Below are 13,905 nucleotides of genomic sequence, written 5' to 3'. Positions count from 1 at the left end.
AGATAGATAATAGATGGACAGATGATCAATAGATAGAGGATAGATAAATGATAGATGATATATAGATTAATGATAGATGATAGATGGATAATTGATAGATGATAGATAAATGATAGATGATAGATGATAGATGGATGTAGATAGATAGATAGATGGATAGATGATAGATAGATGGATAGATGGTAGATAGATAAATGATAGATGATAGATATAGATAAAGCACTGTTTTGTACTCAACATAATATTATAAAATCCTCTCAGTCTTCAAAAGTAAAATTGAAAGGACAGATACTTATTTATTTATAGTATTTCAGTATTTACTGAAATTATTTTATTTGTTTTAAATTTAAGGAATTGATTTCAGATTGAAGAAAAAACAGTTTTCTCCCTTCTATTTTTTTTCTGGTCTGACTGAAATATCAAATGTCTTGATGTTATTTTCCCTTGTGGGAATTAGAGGGATCTTGCAAAGTTTTGTTGCCATGTTGAAATTTTAGATTTGAAAATTCAACACCACAGATGTAATCACAGCCAGATACTAATTAAGCATCCAGCCAAATTTGGTCCAAGAATGCATATGCATATTTCTTGACTTTGGTGGGTGCAATCTGTGTGTTTTCAAGGGCAGACTTTGGTCAAACATTTATTAAAGAATCCAGAAAGAAAATTTTTCTAAAGAAACATGACACTTTTATTCAATAATCCTCATTAAGTATAAATTGCTTTTTATTTTTGATTAATGTGTATCATGGGTAAAGCTGTAGCAATTTTCTTATATTTTCTGTATCATGAAAAGGCAAAAATTGTCATTATACTTTTCCTCCTTATTCATCTTCCTTTTTCTTTCTTCTTTCTCTTTCTGTGTCTCTACCTCTTTGTCTCTCTGTTTCTCTATGTCTATCTGTCTGTATTTAGTTCTGTATCTCTCTCTCTGTCTCTGTCTCTGTCTCTCTCTCTCTCTTTCATTCTCTCTCTTTCTGTCTCTCTTCCTCTCTCCTTTTCTCTTTCTCTCCTCTTTTCCTCCCCCGTTGTTTTAGGGCAAGAGAGACTAGGCATAGGAAGGGCACACAGTCCTCTCCATAAAAGTTTAGTTCTTAATTTTTTTTTACTCTTTCTAGGGCTCTCTCATGGTAGATTTAGAGTGAGGAAGGCACATGTGTGACAGAAAAATATGATAGTAGTTCATATTCAGAAAATTTTGCTGGGTTCCTGCCCAGTAGAATTGTTCCATACACCCAAGAAATAGTTTGGTTTTTTTCTTCATGGCTTTTGATTTCCTTTAATATCTAGAGGCATATGAGGCAATCCTCAGCTTTTTAAAATTTCTATGGAAATGAATTGAGAAGTTGTATTTCATTTTATTTATAGAAAATTTACAGCTCTGTGTAAGACTCTTGTCTCTGAATCTGGGCCAGGCAACACGTCTGAAAGAGTCACTTTGCACTATGGATGTGAACAGTTAGACTCAACTAGAAAGCCAAATCTCAAAATTTAGTTATGTATGTCTTCAACTTTCCTCGTGTCTCTAAGCCTAGCTTTCCTTATTTAGCAGAACAAACGATTAATGTCTTACTGTTAGACCCAAAATAACAACCAAAACCAAACAATCAATAAATGCCTAGAGTCATCTTCAACATACAAGGTTTTCAACTATTTTAAGATTTTTTTATTTATCATTTGTACCTTGACTGCTGTAGTGGTACTTTTCTTTGTCTCTTTCTCACAGTTCTCAGATAATAATTTTATAAGCTATAAACTACAGTAAATATAACATGTATAGGGTTTTATGAATATGAATGCATACATCAAAATTTAAAGCATCACTCTCATTACCTATCACTTTAATGGTACAACAATAATAACCCCAAGTAATGTTGAACTGTTCTACTAAATTACATATAAAAATTAATTTTTCCACATTAAAGATCTCTCACATGTCAAAATTTTTATAGCCTATGATCAGGGAATTCCTGGTTGATGCATTCCTACATGTTTTCTTATTTAGACATTAACTGTGTTTTGGGATTCACTGAGTCTCAGTCATGAGTTTTGTGAAGCTCCTATTAAAGTATCCCTCTCAGGGCTGAAGAGATGGCTCAAAGTTTAAGAGCGCTTGCAGAGGACCAAATTTTGCTTCATAACACACACATCAGTTAGCTCACATCTGCCTTTACTCCAAGTCCAAGGGTCTGATGTCTCAGGCCTTGGGGATGGAGGGGGTACTTGAAATTGTGTAAACAAACCCACATGCATATCAGGCCTACATATTACTCAAAAACAATGAAGGTGACAATTTAAGGGAAAGAAAAACATCATTTATAAACAGCACTCTTCTAAGAAAGGCTAAGGTTGCATAGTAAACAGAAGTGGGCTGTCCCAGCCAGGAGGAGGAAGATGGCAGCCATATTTGCTTTCTGAAAACTTGGTCCTGGGAAGTACACTTTTTCTTTTTCTGAACCCATGTTAGAAGTAAACTTTTTTTGGGGGGGAAGGGGGGAACTGTGTAGACTTGTATTTCAGACCCAGCTAACCTCAAATGAAGATAGCACTTTTACAAGATTTATACCCATAGAAAACAAGAGGATGAAGTCAACATTTAAAGTCAAGGCTGGAGAGATGGCTCAGTAGTTAAGAGCTCTTGCTGTCTGTCTTAGTTTTCTGGTGCTATGATAAACACCATGACCAAAAGAAACTTGGGAGAAAGCATTCATATAACTTACAGTTTATGGCTCACAGTGAAGGGAAATCAGGACAGGAAGTCCAACAAATGTACTGGGGTAGGGGTGGGATAGGAAATGAAGTCAAGGTCCTGATGGAACCCTGCTTAATAGATTGCTCTTTGTAGGTTGTGGGCCTTTCTTCTTATAACACCAGGAAAATCAGCCTATGGTGTCAAACACAATTGGCTGTGTCCTATAGCATCAGTCACTAACAACAACAACAACAACAACAACAAAGATAAAAGAAAAGAAAAAAAGAAGAAGAAAGTCACACATACTTACCTTCAGGACAGCTGATGGAAGCATCCTGTAAACTGAGGTTCCCTCTTCTTGTATGACTCCAGCTTGTGTTAAATTGGCAGGAACTGACCACAACACAGTTTTTAAATAGCTATGAGTAGGATCCCCAGCACCTACCCTCAGTAGCTCAACTGCCTGTTATTCTAGCTGCAGGGGATCCTATATCCTCTTTATGCCTCTGTGGGCACCTGCACATAAGAGCATAAACACATACAGTCTCATACACACATAAAAGAAAAATAATAAACACACATCATTAAAACTTAATAATTACTGTGTATTTTGTCATCATGTGACTCACCATAAAGTGACCATTTTGATCAATACTATGATAACTTACTACTATGTCCAAACATACTTATCACCAATTAGTCATGAGAATGCATTTGTAAACACACATTCCCAGAGGCCGTATACCAGGGAAACACAGAAAAATAAATTGAGTGATTACATATTCCATATTCTAGACAGCTCCGCTTACTCTAAACAGCAAGCACATTTTGAAATTAACCTTGTTTATACTTAATGTGACCATTCCTATGGGTTATTTTTCTCTAATTTATTTATTTATTTATAATTTAGAGAAACAAAACCATAGGCTGTTATAGCACACTAAGGGAATTGATAGTCTTTTGCCATAGTGGAATGGAAAGTGCGTTAATTACTAGCAAGAAGTAATTAAATTATCACTTGATGGGTTTTATCTGTAGTTTTTACACCATGTCTAGAATATCATTCATTTTTCTGTTAATGTTATAATACTGGTGATTTGAAGACAGGAAAAAGTAAGTGCTTGGCTTTATCTCTAAATGTCAACTGCTTAAGTGGTTTGACTTTTATTTTCTATTTACTTTGGTCAGTGTAAATTTCCATGGGTTTTGCTGGTTGGGGAAAAGGGGATTTAAGGATCTGTACTTCTTGGTTATTAATATTTGACTTTGTTAGTTCTATCTATTTACTATATGACTTGTGAAAAAAACCACACACACACACACACAACAAAATCAGATATCTATTCACAGTCCTTAGATGCCTGGGAAGTGTGATCACACATCCAGCTGACAGGTTTTATATCTTGCTTGTGTCTTCAGATATGCATTTGAATGACAACAGCCTTTGAGCTCTTATGTTTCATTACTTCCTAATATCATAAATGTGTTGATTTTTTTGTAACTTAGAGTATTTTAATGCTTGCTCAAACAATGTCAAAATCTACAAAAATAACATGGCCCCACACCTCTTGCAACTGTCTTGTAACACTGAGTGAGTGTTAATTTCTAACCTTCATCCTCTGAGCTAAAGCCAGAGCCTCAGTCTCTGCCCCTACCCCCCCCCAACAACACCCACTTAATCAAATTCTTGTAGCCAGCCCGCCAGAAAGCAACCCAAAGCAAAGTAAGCAGGGTATTAAGACATCTGTCATTCATATGTTAGCTCAGTTTCCTATCACGAGATCTCCTGCCAATTATCATTAAATAGCTTGCACTGGCAGTAGGTGTGTCCTCCAGTGGACCACAGATACGAAGAGTCCACGAGCATACCTAATAAGGCTTTTCCATTATGCACCAGCTCAGTTTGATCTGCTCAGTAGCCAGGCTGTATTTGCTTGGTGATGGGGCCTATGCAGATTATAGTGAATGAAGAGAAATTATTTTCCCCTCAGTTTTGTGTATTTTCATCAGCATAATCAATTCTCAGTGTCTCCCTATGTCCCAAGCAAGCAATCCAGGCTCTGTTCTGTTGAAAACCATCTGTGGCATACCCACCCAGACAATTGTTCTATATTTTTTCACTATAACACAGAACTCTTGAGACCTCTGAGCTACACACTACATCTTCCTAGGTGGTAATCCGAGAGAGGGATGTTAAAAGAGAAATGGCTGTGTTTTCTGTACTGCCATGCTCTTATTTTGGCATCTAAGAAAGATATGAACAGGAACTAAGCTGCACTTATCCCATGAAGGGAGGAGTTTAAGTTCTTGAGTGAGAAAAGTTGGAATCAATGACTGACACATTCAATTCCATTCAATTCTACTCTGTACTTAATAGCTGTACTACAATCACTGGGTATGGACTGTTCTCTCTTCTCTTATTGTCAAATATGTACCAGGATGATCACGGTCTCTGTTTTCCACCAGAACATCACTGTATCCTTTGATTTCACTGTTGACCTTTTAGAGTTGTTGCTTCCCGTATTCATGACTTTTCTGTGGTTAAGGTAAAATATTGTGACCAAAGGCTACTTGAAGAAGAGGGTGTTTATTTTGGCTTTTGTTCTAAAGGAATAGACTTCAAGAGGCCAGGAATGCATGGCATGGCTGCAGAATCAGGAGCCTGGGTAATTACAACTTTTGTTTTTAATCACAAAAACGCCAAGAGAACAACCTGACTTCTTACCCTGCCTCCCCTTTCTTCTCCCCTGCCTTTTCCTACCTTCCTTTCTTCACCTCCCTGTGGTTCCTCCCTTCCTCTGCTTTTTCTTCTCTGCTCCTTCTCTCATCTTCTTCCACGACTTCCCCTCTCTTCCCCTGTCTTCCCCCAACCCCCATATCCTCCTCTTGAGCATAGTCATTGTCTGTATGAAGAGTACTATGTTGGCTGTGTTGCTCTGTCTGGCACTAGGCTAGCCTTGAGACTGGTTTTGTTTGTTTGTTTTGTTCATTTTTGGGTTTTTTTTTTTTTTTTTGGTATGTGCTTAGGCATTTATTTACATTTTTTTCTTCATGCCACGTATTCTGATTACCGTTCACCCTTCCCCTATTTATCCTGCACTTTCTGACCCACTCAACTCCTTCCCTTTTTGTACACTCTTTAGAAAACAAGCAAGCAAAACAAAACAAAAACAGAATAAAACACACACACACACACACACACACACACACACACAGCCATAAAAGCACAAAATCAGAAGCCATAATATACAAATGAAGACTGGAAATACTCAAAAAAATGTGATACAAGAAGCCCATAAAAATATTTTTAAGATAAACAGCTACCTATATTAAACAATTATACATATATATGCACACACACATATATATATACACATTTTACATATATACAATTATGTATACATGTACATATATATACATTTTACAATATACAATTATACATATATGTATACACATAATGTGAATGCATTGTATGTACTTTATGCATAATGTGGTTACAGAAAGAAAAAAATAATTTTGATATCTGTGAAATCTTAATACCATTTTCTTTTTATTGGGTATTTTATTTATTTACATTTCAAATGTTATCCCTTTCCTGGTGGCTTCCTGTCTGGAAACCCCCTATTTCACCCTCCCTTTTTCTGCTTCTATGAGGGTTCTCTCCCATCCATCCACTCCTGCCTCTCCACGCTGGCATTACCCTACACTGGGGCATCTAGCCTTCACAAGAGCAAGGGCCTCTCCTACCATTGATGTCCAAAATGATGACCCCTAGAACAACAATATCAACCAACCAGACCTACAGACCTAAACCACCAATCAAAGAGTACACATGGAGGGACAATGGCTCCAGTTGTATATGTACAGAGGACTGTTTTTGAATGCTTTATTCCACAGAGCTTGTACTTGTCGGTGTAAGCTTTCAGAAAATTTGCCTTTATCTAAGTCCACACAACATTCCCCTGAGGACCCTTTCTCCCATACTGTTGCCTGTTTGTTTTCAGACCATGGGATAAGGGACAAGGTGTATATTTACACACCAAAGCAGAATTGGCCTCCAGATTCTCCCAGACTCTCTCAATCCCTATTTGGTATCTGGTATACCCTGCCCTAAACCCTGAATTTTCGAGGCCAAGGGCTGGGCTGAACTTCCCCCAAAGGCTCCTCCCTACATAATCCAGACATCATTTTGTTTCTTTCTTCTCTCTCTCTCTCTCTCTCTCTCTCTCTCTCTCTCTCTTTCTCTCTCTCTCTCTGTCTCTCTCTCCCTCCTCTCTCTCTCCCTTCTTTTTTCTCTTCTCCTCCTCTTCTCTCTCTGCTCTGGTACCCTTTCTCTTTCTATTCCCCCTCCCCCCAACTCTCTCTCTCCTTGGCAACTCCCCTGGTCTCAATCCTTGGGGCCAGTCAACTCTCCAGAGTACAGTATTCCAATAAATCTACTTTTAATATAATTTAATCTGGTTTGAATTGGCTCATTTCACCAGTGGCAGAAAAATAACCTATCATTGCACCCTGGCTATACCTGGACACCGGTGGTGTATGAATAATATAGAAATAACTATTAACCACAAAAATGATCATTGCAACTTTGTAACATTCCTGACTTGTATTCTAATCAAACAGCAATGGGACACTTTTTACCTTCACCTAAATTTAAGTTTACTGACAATTGCAGTCTAAATCAAAGGCATACACCTTTCTAAAGTATTTTGGAGCTTAAATCTCATAGTGTTTCCCCACCATTGCAAACAATAATTCTTAAAAAAAAAAAAAAAGTCTGGCCAAAAGCCAGTGAGATAATTCATTGAATAAAGTTGTTCTCCAGCAAGTCTGAGGACCAGTTTCCAACCCTAGGACCCAAGTTCATAATTGAAAAAGAAAACCAATCTGCGAAATTTGTCCTCTCACCTCCACATGGTCCCCAATGGCACACCTCTGACCCCACACATACATAACACCTCTGTGAACAAGCAAATGTCATTTAAAAAAAGATGTCGAGCCAAGTCATGTTCCATGGACACTTCTCACATCCTTATGAGAATAAAGAAGCTACATGATCTCTTTCTCTGCCCTTCTCTTACCAGCTCTGTGCTTCGGTTCTGATGTTCTAAATATTTCTATGGAGAGGAATTTTGACTTTTTAAGCAGAAGTTCCCACCCTTAGAACAATTAGGATCTCATAGTAACTTGAAATAGGAAGGAAATTTTTTTTTCATTTTACAAACATAATAGCAGCTAAGATACCATTGACTTGTGGCTGTCATCCCTCTCTTTAGCAGGTCAAACTGGTCACATCAAAACCCGCCACACATTTTTGTCTTTTGAAATCATCTCTTCAATTCGTAGAGTAGATTCTGACAATGGAGAGTCAGTAGTTTGGACTGGAAGCCACTTCTACTTCCTCGTGCTCCCATTGTTTCTGATTTCAATATTGGGAGATTCTTTGCTTTATGAGTGTCTTGTTAACCTCCAATGTGCTATGAAAATGTCAGGAATTCCAAGAACTTTGAGTGCAGTTTTGCTCAGAGTGTCTTGTGACAAAACACCAGACCCATGGGTATGTCATAGTCAAGTAAATGAAATTAAATAAAGGAAACAAAGTGTCGACCTTATTAATTCCACAAGCCAACATTCTTCCAGTTCCTTTGAGGATGATAGCCTTTGAACAAACAGGATGTTTTAGTGTCTTTTAGTATCCTGCCTTGTGGAATAGTCTCTAGTAAGATCTAATCTGCAGAACTGGCTCCAAGGCTCCTTTTCGCCTCCAGGGGCTCCATAGTCTCTACCTTGCCATAATCACACCTATGCTCGTTCTAATGGTCAACTCTTCTCCTGTTTCCTTATGATGCTTTCTGTAGATTTTCTGCCAGCTTGCTCACACAGATTTCCTGTCATGGATTCTGCCCGGTTTCTTCTTTCATTGTTAGGTTCTCCCTTAATCATCCCATGTATTCTTCAAAATCCTGGCTCTCTTTCTCTTACTGTTTCTTACCCAGACCAGCCCTTGGTTTCTTTGACCAAACATCCATTTCTCTCTCTCTCTCTCTCTCTCTCTCTCTCTCTCTCTCTCTCTCTCTCTCTCTCTGTTCTTATTCTTTATTGGGATATAGTCACATTAGCAGGATGCAAATCCAGACTCATTCTTTCTTTTTCCTTTTATTCCCCACCCCTTATTCCATTGGAGCCCCTTTCCTGCTCCCAGCAGTTGACTAAAGGGCCAGGATAAAAGGAGCATGAAAGTTTCCCCATCTATGTTTCCTAGTAATGAGGGTATTTTCTCCTAATCTTCTCTTTTCTCAATAGAAATTCTATCTAGTAGAGAGATTCCCCATGTAAAGCCTCGGTTCTGCGGGCTTGTTCTCTTCTTTCTGTTAATATCAAAAGTACCTTTGGAGATGAAATGCAGAGTTAGTAGTATACTTTTTCAGTTGCTAATCCTGTTCTTATGTATTCTGTTATGTGCAGCATAAATGTCTCTTGCTCTACCGTGCCTTGATTAAGGATCACTTATGCACTTAATAAGTTACCTTTCTATTATTCTCAGTTTATAACTTTTATTAATTTTTAAGTTGTAAGACTGCAAAACCATGTCATCTAAAACCAACCAACCAAACAACAACAGTAACCATCAACAACCAAACCAAAACACACCAAAAAGGTTGGGGACTCTCAAATTCTGAGAATATTGTCTACTCTGCGGCATAAAAAATGTTCCTGGGTTTTAATCTTGCATTCATTCTGACCTACATTGTCTTGCACTTCCTTCATGGTGGTGGTTATGTATTCATTCAGAAATTTAATGAATCGAAATTCTATCCTTAAACGTTCTCAGAACTTTGCTTATTTTTTGCCTAACCATTTCCAACAATGTTGGCTTTTCCTTCCTTCCTTCCTTCCTTTCTTTCTTTCTTTCTTTCTTTCTTTCTTTCTTTCTTTCTTTCTTTCTTTTTCTTTCTTTCTTTTTTTAAAAACTCAGTTAGCACCATTGGTGCATAATACTCTCTGCTCATTGTAGAATGTTGTTAGAAGTCTGAGAAAGGCAGTGATGAGACACTCCCTCCCCGCCCCGCCTCCCCTGCTCCTTCATCACCTTTTAAGGTCAACACAGCTGCTGAGTTTCACTTTTCTTAAACACCCCTCGAAGTTTGTCAGACTCTCTCCTTCTCCTTGAGGAAGGACTTAGCATTGATTTCCGTAACAGCGATTTTTCTTTCTCTTGTTAAGTGGTGTTTCTGACTCAAATGCAGCTAATGCACCAAGAGGACCATTTTGACTGCGGGCTGCCTGCTAAGCCCCTCAGAGTTCAGTGCGCTGGAAGAAGAGGATAGAATTCCTTCGAGTCGCCACTAGGTGGCAGCAGCATTGTGAAAAGCACCGAAGTTGGACAGTTCCAGAGGCGGCTCTGTGAGGAAGTGCTTGAATGTTCTGTCATTTCAGTTTGTGTCCTTGGCTTTGGAGAGAAGTTAAATAGAAAAAACAAAAATTTTTTTTAAAAAATGAATGCTTTCTGAAAGGAACAATTAAAATAACTGTTATATGAATGTGTCCTTCTGTGAAGCAGGACACAGGTGGTCGCCCAGCTTTGGGTATTCTGATGAGACTTGAGTCTTCCAGACAGAGAAGAAACAAGAAGTCAAATACTGAAAACAGAAACAGTACTCCATATCAACCAACTGTCGCTCAGGACTTAGCTTTCTGGTACCCAAGTATTGATGATAGTGTCAAGCCAAGACTACTTGTTTTGACAGACAGTTCTTAGAACAGCTTCGTGGATGCCAGTGTCGTTAGCAGTACTCCAGGAAATTAGAAAATAAAGACGGGAACTATTGAAAAGTATATGGCGCACAATACATAAATTGTTTGTTTTAATGTAATAGGACATAGGGCAAAATTAGATATAAGTAGTATTCTATTTCTCTGTCACAAATTAGATGCTGAAAGTAAAATTTAATGTTAACCTTCACAACTTCTGTCTCAAATACCTATCCTAATTGTGTGTAAGTTCATGAAGTTGTATAGACTTTGGATCCAATAATTTTAGTTTGTGGCATTTGTATTTACTTTCAATTTTTTATGTAATAAGGTTTATAAAAATATATGTCAGTGAATTTGAAAAGATAAATGATGGTTACTTTTGGTTACTTTTTTATTATGCAAACATATACATTTTGAAAGTAATTTATAAAATACATGTCATAAAACATTACAAAGTAAAATTTATGAAAGTTGCTTTTGTTATCCTAAACAGTGTTTGAACACCTGTGGACTTTCTTCTTCTTCTTCTTCTTCTTCTTCTTCTTCTTCTTCTTCTTCTTCTTCTTCTTCTTCTTCTTCTTCTTCTTCTGCACAAAATTCATGAGTAACATTGGAATGAGCTACAGAGGTGATTTTATGTGATAGAGATTTTGTTTTATTTTTGGAAATCAGCACATTTTGTGAATTGTCGAAATTCATTTATTGAACACCTATATAAATTGGCAGTTGGCACAAACCGGTCCTACCTGGTGTAGTGTCAGAGCTAACCTCCTGAGCTTCCATGTGGAAAGATGTGTGGTAAGCACCCTGAGCATGCAGCCTGCGTATATTCTGTCAGAAGCTGTGTTGTAAGGAGGGGTAGGATTGGTGAATGGATTAATTGATTCTCACTGAGTTTCTTAGAATATATTTTCAGCACAATAGAGATTGTTATTAACAAACACAAGAAAAAACTGGGGTCAGTGAGATGTTCATCAGTACCCAAACATTGAAGAAGCTCTGGAATTTCGCCTTGAATTAGTAACCTGTGGAATTCACATGAAAATGTTAAGATCAGGATGTGTCTTTGTCTTCTTTCTTAGTGATGTCACCTGATGCTGTGGCAAGAGAGACTCAAGGTAGAAAGGTATATTTAGCTCATTGTTCAAGTTGTTCAGTCAGAGGAGGCAAGAGCTGGAAGCAGTCAGTCACATCCTGTCTATTCTCAGGAAGCAGGAGGTGAAGAATGAAGTGGACTCTCTGTCCACTTCTTTCCAAAGGCCCACGTCAGGGAATGAGGCCAGCCATAGGTATGCACACCCACCTTAAGCTAAAGAATATGGCTCCTCACAGTCATGTACAGAGGCTATTCCAACCTAAATAATCCCTGACAAATGTGTCTAAAGGCTTGTGATTCTAGATCTTGTCAGGTTGGCAATTAAAACCAATCACCACTACTTGTCTCAGTTAAAGTTCTGTTTTCCTATCTTTAATCAGGCATTGGATTTGTGGACGTACTAGACTGTACCCCACAACTAAGACATCCTTTAACTCATCAGATTGATGAATGCCTTCGGGTTGTGCAGGTGACTCGGGCTGAGGTATGTCGCTTCATTCGCTGGAAAGATAAGGGTAAAATACTGGCCACTGGTACCACATCCACACCATGTCTTCCAGCCATATGGTGAATACCATGTTTTTTTTGTTTGTTTGTTTTGTTTTGTTTTTTGTTTTTTGTTTTTTTTTTTTTTGTTTTTTTTTTTTTTTTTTTTGTAGCCTACATAAGTACCCATTATTCTTACCTCCTATGGAAAGTGATAAATAAGACAGATATAAGAAACACCACAATGGGATAGTTTAGAGATGAATGTGACTTTCTTTGTGTTTCTCTTCTATTAACTAGAAAAACAAATACCACCTACTTTCATTTGTTTATTTTTTTTTAAGTTTCAAAATGTACTTGTAACATGAATGTCGTTGAGATAACTCAAAATTTCTAAGTGCATGCATGAGTCAGTGAGCAAAAAGTGCTTAGACTGAGGAAGGGTAAGCCCGCTTCTCCACACTTTCCATTAGCCGATTGTGATTGGGGTAGCCATCATTTTTCTAGCCTGGGTTTATTATTAGAAATACTTTCTGAATCCTTTAAAACTGCACTTTGGGGTAGGTAGCATTTGAATGCATCAACACAGAGGTTCTCATTAAGAGAATTGAAACAAGCAGAAACACACTCACAACACACACACACACACACACACACACACACACACACCACATACCACAGTCAGAGGGAGAGAAAGATAGGTACTGGCAGTGGTTTAGTGGATTTTAAATTGACATGCAAAATACCAACAGGGCCATGAAGAAAAAAGTGATTTTGCTGATGGCCAGGAACTCACATGGGTACTCATTACTCTGCATACACATCCCTCAGTGCTTAATGAAGATCTCACTACCCTTAAACAGCAGGACACACGTTTGATATTTATGCTACTTAAGGCAAACCTGAATTAGCATAGGTGGTCAGACCCAGTGAGATGGAAGCCAAACTCAAATTAGTCCGAACCTTCAGAAGAAATATGAAAATAGAAATGTTAAAGTATTTTGAGAAAAGACGACTGGAATTTCTCCCTTTGCAGCTGCTTAGTTTCTTTTCGGAAGATTTTTTTTTTTTTTTAACTTCGCTTTATGCACATGCGTGTTGGGTCTGCCGGTATTTGTATTCATAATGAACGCTGCGGCCTCTGAAGTTCAGGAAGGAGTGTCAGGTCCCCTAGAGCTGGAGTTACAGATGATTGTGGGCCACCATGTGTGTGCTGGGAACTGAACCCTAGTTTTTTGTAACAGCAACAAGTGCTCTTAAGCACTGAGCAAGCTCTCCAGTCCCAGTTTTTATTTCTTTTTAAACTAGTAAATTTTCAATCACTGAGGCATCTTCAGTCCTACAAAAGCATCGAAGCACACACCTTGGTCTGATGGACACAGGGACCTCGATGCTGTCCTCATAATGTGCGTTGTTTGCAATCTGAAGCAGAATGAGGAAGCAGAGCATCGACTTCACAGGCCCTGCATTGTAAAGATTGCCTGGCAGCAACTCATGTGGGGTTTTCTGGTGACTGGGAGAAGTTAATTGCACAAATCAGTGCATTAGGAGAAAGTCACGTATTTCAAACCCTATAAAACTCTCGAAATATTCTCCAATAGATTTTCAGGGTTCTCAATAAAAGTGTTAATGAATCAGGAGACTGCAGAGTGTGAGGGTTACTTCAGAGATATTGGGTCCTTCGTTCTACGTCTCAAGCTTGGAGCTCATTTAGACACAATGAAGTGTCCAGATTTCCCAGTTATATCTGAAAACGTATCTTCGCTATAATGCAGCCAAGTGTGAATTCTGGGATTGGGATGAATTCCAATTTTCTCGATGGCATATGGGTTTATATTAGTGAGAACCATCTGAATTCTGCTTCATTGTGTAGCCC

Source organism: Arvicanthis niloticus, chromosome 9, assembly GCF_011762505.2.
Source record: "Arvicanthis niloticus isolate mArvNil1 chromosome 9, mArvNil1.pat.X, whole genome shotgun sequence".
In the NCBI taxonomy this organism is placed as follows: domain Eukaryota; kingdom Metazoa; phylum Chordata; class Mammalia; order Rodentia; family Muridae; genus Arvicanthis; species Arvicanthis niloticus.
The sequence above is the reverse complement of the archived record's forward strand: the minus strand, read 5'-3'. Positions refer to the sequence as shown.